Raw genomic sequence first — 9107 nt, 5'->3', positions numbered from 1 at the left:
TTATTCCCCACAACAATTACCACAGCACAAAAATTGCCACTAACAGAATGGGTTTTCCTATATACACCACATGTTTTAAGGAACTAAATGTTCAGAACTTTCCTGACTTGTTCTCAGAATTCAAGTGTAATCTCCCAACAAAACATAGACAGAATGAAATCTGCGGCAAGGGGCTTATCTCTGAATTCAGAGCCTTAGAGTTATCTTTTTAGTGACTGAACATTTACTGTATAGATTCTGGCCCAAGCACCTGTGCTCTGGTAATGGATATCTGCCTCACCTTTTCCCCACTGTAAAGAAATCCCACATTTTTCTCCATGGCCTGTTTCTAAATGTTGCTCTATGAGAGTTTCATGGATGACCAAAATGTCCTCTTACGTTATACCTTCCCCCAGGAGAGTTTCCATATCTTTATATTCCAGAGTCATACTTCATTCATGCCGTCTCTTCAATGCTATGACTACGGAAGACTTTGTCTTACAATAGCCTACCTTATGTGAACATATATTTGGATGAACTCCAGGTACTCTTATGCAATAATACATGCTGAAGATGAAAGAGAAATATGAACACTTACAAAAAGGCTGCAAGGTGCCTATGCAGCAATTTTCTATTAGTCATTTTGCAACCTTTTCTAATACTGCAGAAACAGGATAGACCAAAGTCAACCATAGTAAGAAATAACTTATATTTTACTAGTACAAACAGCAGAATATGATTGGCAACATTCAAAACTTGAGCAATATCAATGGTATTGTCCAAAATAAAGCAAGTCTTCATCCTTTTCCTTCCAGAAATAAAAACAAACAAACAAAAACCAGCATCTCTTAAAGTCATCAAGAAAAAGAATTGTGTGACTTGGTACCAGATCCACAATGAAATATAATTACAAAACCATTAAGCAACATAGACTTTTATTACTGATGTCAGCAGTGTAAGATATCTTTAGATCCTGACTTCCCAATTAAAATTCCATTTATTTTTTTTTCTATATTGTACCTTACCAAGACTCTCCCCTTTGCTAACCTTTTAAAATCCTACATCTCCTCAGATTATGATAAGAATAGGGAAGCCTCTCACATAGTGAGAGGCCTTCCCTATTCTTATCATAATCTGAGGAGATGTAGGATTTTAAAAGGTTAGCAAAGCGTCGAGAGTCTTTATGTTAGTGCACTTCATGGTCAATTCAAATCTGTACATTAAGACCTGTACAAACACTTTTTTCAATATTTATTCCTTTCCCATCAATGATAATGATCACTAACACTTGCAAAGGCTTGCAAGGTTTTCATCAGGCTTGCAAAAGTATTGATTCATTCTCTGAAACAAAATCAGTATTCAATATTTTATATACTTTTGGGGGCATCCCTTTTCTTAATGGCAAGTTTACATATGCTTGATTTTAAAGACACATAACATACGCGAGGGTTCAGGTGTGTTTTGCACACTTCAACTATCTTCTGAAAAACTTGCCTGCAGCATCCTCTTCCCAATCTCTTGCTTTCATACATTTTTTATTAGCGTTGTAATCTAAATATAAAATGAGTATACCGTTCACCTAGGCTAATCAGATCTGACTACATCTGAATGATATTTGGGATTTTGCCCTGCATGAGGACATTCACCGCCTCCCTGAGGACATAATTTTAGTGTTGAGGTTTATGATCAGGAAGACTAATCAGTCTTGTGAGGCACACTTCAGGATTTCATTATTATGAGATTTTTTTTTATTTTTTTTTTCTTCAAGTGTTGAAAGAAACTGGAAGTACACCTCACTGTTTTATAAACATGTGATGGATAATTTCAAGTATTTGCTTTTCCTCCTTCTACTTTGGGGACCAGGACTGTGTTCTAAACTAAGAAAGAAGAAAAATAAAAAATATTTTATGAAGTGTATAGAGTGCTCCAGGCTGTTTAATTGCTTGTGTGACACCTATGAGGTGAGAGCACAAGCCCACAAAACTTCACAATGGTAGCTTAGAAAAATTCTTCAACAGCAGATGAAGTGTGATAATCTCTTGCCTCACTCCTCTCTCAGGTGACCTACACTGAAAAATATTTGAAAAAATCAAATTCTTTTCAAGTTTCCTGAAGCCCAGAGACTTCGTCCATCAGCACTCTCAGATACATTTTCTGAAGGAGTAAGGAAACTGTGTGTATTTTGTTCCTATGTTCTGGAAGCAGACATGAGAGTTACAGTGATTTGGTCTTGAGTTATTTTCCTAACAAATTTATTTTCCTTTGTTACCCAAAAGTCCCTGTTGTTTTCATCCATCATGTCCAATGAAAAATATACCTACACAGAGACTATTGCTGAAGATCTGGTGGGTAAATTGCCTGAATTAACAACACACTTTTACATGCTAGGATTTTAATGGATTTTAAGTGTAGAAAGGCCCCAGGGCAGCAAAATCCTGAAGTTCATACTGAATTTTAACCTAATGTCTGTTACTGCTGCTTAGCATAGTACATAACTATACTCTGAAGCCTCATATTGGAACAGTTCCTAACAGTGATATGGTTGATGTGTTTGAAGTTGAGTATGGTTATGTGCTTTGCAAATCTCACTTATTTATCTTTTGGGAAAAATAAATAAAATATTATTTCAGTATACCACCTGAAGAATCACTGGCAAAGAAAAATAAGAAATTTAGCATATGTGAAAAGGGAGCGTATGTTTACTGAGGGAACAGGATGTACAGAAAGCCTAAAGATTATTGTTCATTCACTTGCATTATCTTATAAAGTCAGAGCCCTAGCCAAGGACTATGGCTGTAGACCACTGAGCAGAAAGACAGTCTCTCATCCAGAAAGCTTACTGCAAAAGAATGACAAAAGTGATAAAGATGACCAAAGGCTAGAAAATATTACAGAGGATGGTAAGAAGTGAAACAAATCTCTGTCTGCTAATCAGTTATGGTTACAGCACACCAACATCTGTCCACTTTTTTGCAGACATCAGCAAGTACAAGTTTTGAAGAGAGATGTAAAAGATAACAGATGAAGTGGTTTTGCAAGTTTTACAAGGAAATTCTTCCCGAAAGCATGAGACAGCATCACTTGACAAATTTTGATTAGAAACATTAACAACTCAAAAAGCACTTTGCAGTGAAATTGTGTTGGATGACCACCAGAGACTGTGGCTTCCTTCCCTGGTTAACTTTCAAAATGTTAATAGCTAGTACTACACAAGACTTAATTTCTTTGCAGTCATTTGGGGAACCATCAGAGAGGAAGACACAAGTTATAATATACACTTACAGGATTTTTTTTTTGCTTGTTTTCCTGAATATTTTAGTAATTTCCTTAACGTTTTCATCATTTGATCATTTTTATTTGTTTCCTCTGTAGTCTCAAGTGAAAAATTGGAAATTCCACTTAACTGATAATCAGGTAAGTAATCTAGCATCACTTTTGTTTTCAGTATTTTTAAGAGTAAGTCACCATCAAGCCTATTGCATGAGAATTTGCAAAAGTTGTCTATAAAACCTGTGGTCTTCATTTTTCAAGTAATTCAGGTAGAAAAAAATGTTTGCTGCTGGGCCTGCTAATACAATTTGAAGGCAGTGGCTGAAAGCAAACAGCTGAAGTTGACTTGTTCAAGATTTCAAATTACTTACAGTATAAAATAGCACTTTGTTTTTAGTTCCAGGAAGACTGACAATAGTTTTCTTCATACACTTTTGTGAATTACAAACTGGAATCTTATTTAGAAAAATAATAATAATAATAATTGCAGACATCCCTCTTTGAATCATCTCTGTTTATGCTATTAAATACAGATAGACAGGTTTTTCTTTGGCACATATAATATACAAACATTGCACATCAGCTCCATGCTACATTTTTTGAATTTTTTTCTTGTTTTACAGATTGTACTTACAAAGTTAGGCCAGTAGAAGTTGCTTTTGCCAAAGAACTTAATCCTCTCAGGACTTAGCATAAAAGTCACTTGAAGAAAAAAGAGCTTAATATTTCTTTTAGAGCTCTCCCTTACATTTATATTTTTAAAGGCATTGAATAAGCACAGGTTCCTCTATTGAAAAATGTTGCGTAAAATTTGTTGTCAGAAATGCTGCCTAGCAGGTCTCCTGGTTTGACCTTCAGTCCACTGTGCATGGTTTGTGGTGTCACGTCCAGCTGCTCTATTTGATACACCGTGATTCATGTGTGTATAAACATAAAGTTTGAAAAGACCAGGGCTTATTCTGAAATGTTCAATTGGATTTGGCTTCAATAAGAAAGATGGAGAAAAAAATATATCAAGAGTATTGAGAGTTGGCACAAGAAGAAGTGCATATGCAAAATTACAAGTATAATTTAAAAGCCAGATTTAAGCTCTTTTGAGCAGCAAAGCAGATTAATCTGGTAGAGTCTTGATCATATAATGGCAACTAACTCAAAATACTCACTCACTCACTCGTAAGGATTACTGTAGAGGAAATGATTCCTGGCCAAGGGATTTTAGAGTGGGTGAGATTTTATCACCATTAGTGCAGATTATCCTCAGTAAGAAGAGCAGAATTTAGCCAAAAACAAAGAAACTATCCAGTGTTTTCTTAGTAAAGTGTGGTATTTCTGAAAGAAAAGAAAGAGAAGAAAAAGAAAAAAATAAATAAGAAAGAAAAGGGAAACTTTGTTTACCCAGGCAGTTTTGGTGATACTAATCCCCATCCCTTCCTCAACTTTTAAAGTGCATGGAAAGATGGAACACAGGCTGACAGAAAAGACTTACAAGCTCAAACAGGAAGCTGAGTGAAGCAGAGAAAGAAAAGCAAGGCAATTTCCATTGACTGATCACCACAGTCTAATTAGAGCAATAGCATTGTATCCACTTTCCTCACCTAAAAGCCACTGAGCCATAACGACATAAAAGAAATCATCAAGGGGGTAGGAAAGTAACACACAGTGGAAAGTTCCATGAAGCGTTCCCACAGCAGATGGTTTACAGGGATGCTCAGAAATGAACACTTCGTGTGTATTTTGCCATAAATACATCCCTCGGGAGCTTTACATTACATTCAAGGATGTCTGTGTTGAATGACTTTGACAGTAATAAACTGCTTAGTAGTTTTATATTTAACATGGCAAATAATTTCCAAAGTACTTTTTGGGCTCTGATGCAAAAGTATAGCCAGCTTTTGAAATGCCTCACTAATGTGCAACTCTTGCAGTGTATAATGCCAGTAAACCTGTTATTCTGAAGTCAAGCCTTTGTTGTGTCTCACTTCAATCGCACAGGAAGGTTGTGTTGTTTTTTCCAACTCAGTTGCTTGGAATAAGAGGCAGTGAGTCCCTCAGTCATGCATTGCATTCCTACAAGTGAAGGACCTCACCTTTGTGGTGTCTTACAGCTCCAGTTTGGTGTCCAAATAAATACCATATTTTATTTGTTTTTCATAGTGATACGAAGCAATGTATTTAGGGAGAAATGTATAGGTGCTAATCCATGGACAAATACAAAGCCGTGGCACTTGGGTGACAGTAAGCTGGTGGGTTAGCTATGCCTCCTTGTCCAGTGGGGAATATATGCCTTACATTTCTATGTGACAGTCTTTTTTCTACACATGCCCTTTATTTCCCCCATTTTTGCATAACCCACGGTGTCTTTTGTTTGAGTTGATGCTGCTTGCCTGTAAAAAGCACTGTTTTTAGGCACAGATCAAGCATTTTGCTACGTACGGCATCACTTGCAGGGAGCAGTAGGACAGCCCCAGCCTTAACCCTTTTCCTTCTGTGTACCCTCATGAGCAGCTGGACAGCTGCAAACATGTGGGCAGAGTAAGTTGCCTTTTTTCTTCCACCAGCAAGGAGACCTGTAAACTCTCCATGGCTCTACCCCTGCTATCTGATTCAGCTCATTTCCATTCCCCTTTAGAACAACAAATAGCGAAGGTGTGCAGATTTCTGGGCTACTCTGGGCAGCATGGTGAAAGATATTCCAAGCCAATGCTTGCCTTTTTATGCTGTTAATTACATTTTGGCTTCCTCTCATTTTCCATTTTGTCTGTCTCCAGAGACTTCCACTTGTGATTAGTTTTGGCCAGTGGTTTAACTGTGTCTGCCTGTATAGAGGTAGCCTACAGCCACACTTTATGAGGAAGTGGAGTTCAGATAGCAGCAGCTTGGTATGTCTTCAAGTTGCAGTGCCATACAGTAAAACAGCTTTTACAACCATGTTAAGTTTATAGGATTTAATTTTGAAGGAAAAATTTCTGTTTCTACATGGCATCTGTGTCTTGCTATTTTGGCCTTAATATCAGTTCACAGTAACTTTCTATCATGATTTCCATTCATAAAAAATTAATTTACTGTATTTATATGATAAGAATTTATTGATTATTTTTTTCATATGTAGTACTAGGCATTTACTAATAAACAAGATCAAATTATCTTAATCTTAATTCATTGTACTGGGATAACTATATTAAAATTTACATATATGGATTTTTTAATTATGTATGCATTAAATATATGAAGACACATTTTGTGGACAAGTCTTCCATACATATAAACAAAATATATTAATAAATATAGGTACATATTTTTAATTGTTACATAAAGATATCAACAATTTCTTATTTAGCTGTTAGATTAAAAATAATAATAATACTAATAACTGTAAACAGGGATCATCACTTTGTCACTTGTTGGGTCATTTTCCAACCAACGCAGGAAAAACCCATCTGTATATAAGGAAGTATTCTATTTATCACATGTACCAGGAGAAAACCTTTTACTAATTAAGGGAATAAAATGTAGCAGTAGGGTCAGACCTCCTATACAGGCTGATCTCTATTGTTTGGTAAATAACCAAGTTTTTTAATATGACCAAATACAAGGATAGAGATACCTAGGAATGAAGACAGTGAACCAAATTCAGATAGGGGATAGATAGTATCCTACAATGCAGTGTGATTGGAAAGCTTTCCAAAATCATGATCATTAACTACCATCTGTTTCCAATATGGTTCTAGACAGAGAATATAATCCTTGAATACAGGGACATGTAACGATATCAAGAGTGGTAATTACTTAGTAATAGGGTATTAATGAGATCATTGCCGAAACATTCTGTTACCTGCACTTCTAAACAGATATTGGTAGCAGGGACTCAGAAAAGAGCTATAACAGCTAGTGGTCTGGAAACAATTATTTCGTAGTGAAAGAGGTGTCAAAAGTTCTATTTGTTTAGTTAATAAATAGAGTGACTGGATCATATTCCACCAGTAGCCAGGTGGAAAAAGAGATTTTTGATAACAAATTGATTTTTAGCACAGCAGAAGAAGGCATAATAAGACCCAGAAGAGATATTTAAAACAGTGAATGGAGTTTCTAGCCCTCTTGTGTATTGATAGACAGAAATCAGACCTCTCATAGTCTCTATTTCCCACTGATGAGTTCTCAGCTCATAACAAGATTTCACATGTTCTCTATTGTATCCTGTTGCAATTGTTTGCAGTTTGTGTTGCTGAATCTTCTGTCTAGTTCCCCAGTCCTTAAGGTAATGTAGCTCTTTCCATTGGATATCCTGAGACTTCTCAGTTTTGTAAGTTTCCCTATATTGTGCTACCAGCAAGTTTCAATACCATTTCTCTTAAGACAATCAATTAAAAGATTTCTCTTAATACAGTTTCTTAAGAATCAGTCCCAAGTAACTTCCCCCCAGCCCAGTTGTTGCTTTTTCAATCTTGCCCTAAATCCTTTACCTTGGTCGTCTTACAGTTGCACTCTTAAACTCTACTTTCTCCAAGCAAGTACGTAATTTTCTTTTCAGCAGCATAATGAGTCCATTGTAGAAGGACAGACAGAATATATCCCCTTCATTTCCTTTCTCTAGAAAATGAAGTCATACTATTTAAAGTGGGGGTAAAAAAAAGATCAGGATCAAGTTAGTTTGGCACATCCTGCTTTGGTAAACCAATATTCCACTTCCCTTTTATCTGTAGCCTTAGTGGTCTTTTACTTCAAAACCTGTTTTAAAGCTACATGTACTTCTGAGCCAGACTCACAAGTCTGCAGTTGCCTACATTGATTTCCTCTCCTTACATAAATACATGCAAGATGCTTGTCTTCAAATCGAGAACAATCACTAACTCAATAGGCTTGATTTTAAATAGTTGCTATTGGACTTGTAATTTGGTGCAAATTCTTAAAGAAGTTGGCCACTGTTGAGCCTGTTACACCTTGTTAGAATCACCTTAATTTCATTTCACTTCTCTTATAGCTATTTCCATTACCTCATTCCCATTTACACTTCAGTTTTCCCCTAAATTTTCAACCTGCCATAGAGCAGAGCAAACGATTTTTTTTCTTTTGTGCTAATAGCTGTGGTTTCTTTAACCTCTTTACCATTCATCTTCTTATTTTACTTCTGTGGCTTCTGTCTTCATTCCTAGGTATCTATCCTTCTGTTTGCTGCATCAATGCAGTAATGAATTGCTGCAGAGTAATCATCATTAACCTGTTGTTTGTCAGCAGCTTCACTGTGGCTGTCTATGCCCATTCTGTGGCTAAATGCAAGACATCTGATTACTTTCACTGAGGTTTGAGCTAATAATGTGTTTTTTCATAGTTGAAGTGTTTTATATACCTCAGTTTTCTGTGTCTCAGCTGACAGTTTGCCACTTATAAAGCTGTTGATATTTACCAAAGGCATGTATGTATATCCTTAATCTATTAAATCTTGGCCTTTTGAAATCCAAAATCCACTTACAGGTCTATGTTATATTTAATTCTAACTGAATATTCAAGAGCGCAGTCTAAGGTAATTTTCTATAATACCTTCCTTAAATACAGACTGCCCTTACTACTTATCAGGAGAATGGCCTTTCTAGTAACCTCAGAATTTGTCTTAGAGATTGTTAGTGAAGACTTGGGAGTTCTATAACATCACAGAGATTTAACTCTATCTTCAGAACAGTGTTTCCCAAAAAATTTTTGCAAATTAAAAAAAAAAAAAAAAGTCATAAAGGCATGTTTAAACCAATATTTCTCTTTCTACTATAAGCAATGAACCAGATGATTTGAATAAGCAATTATATTTTGTTTTCTGCTAGTAAGAGTGTCCAGGAAATACCATATTACACCGAATAAAGAGGTTTGTG

This window comes from Netta rufina, assembly GCF_964035555.1.
Source record: "Netta rufina genome assembly, chromosome: 1".
In the NCBI taxonomy this organism is placed as follows: domain Eukaryota; kingdom Metazoa; phylum Chordata; class Aves; order Anseriformes; family Anatidae; genus Netta; species Netta rufina.
Note: the sequence above shows the minus strand (reverse complement) of the source record.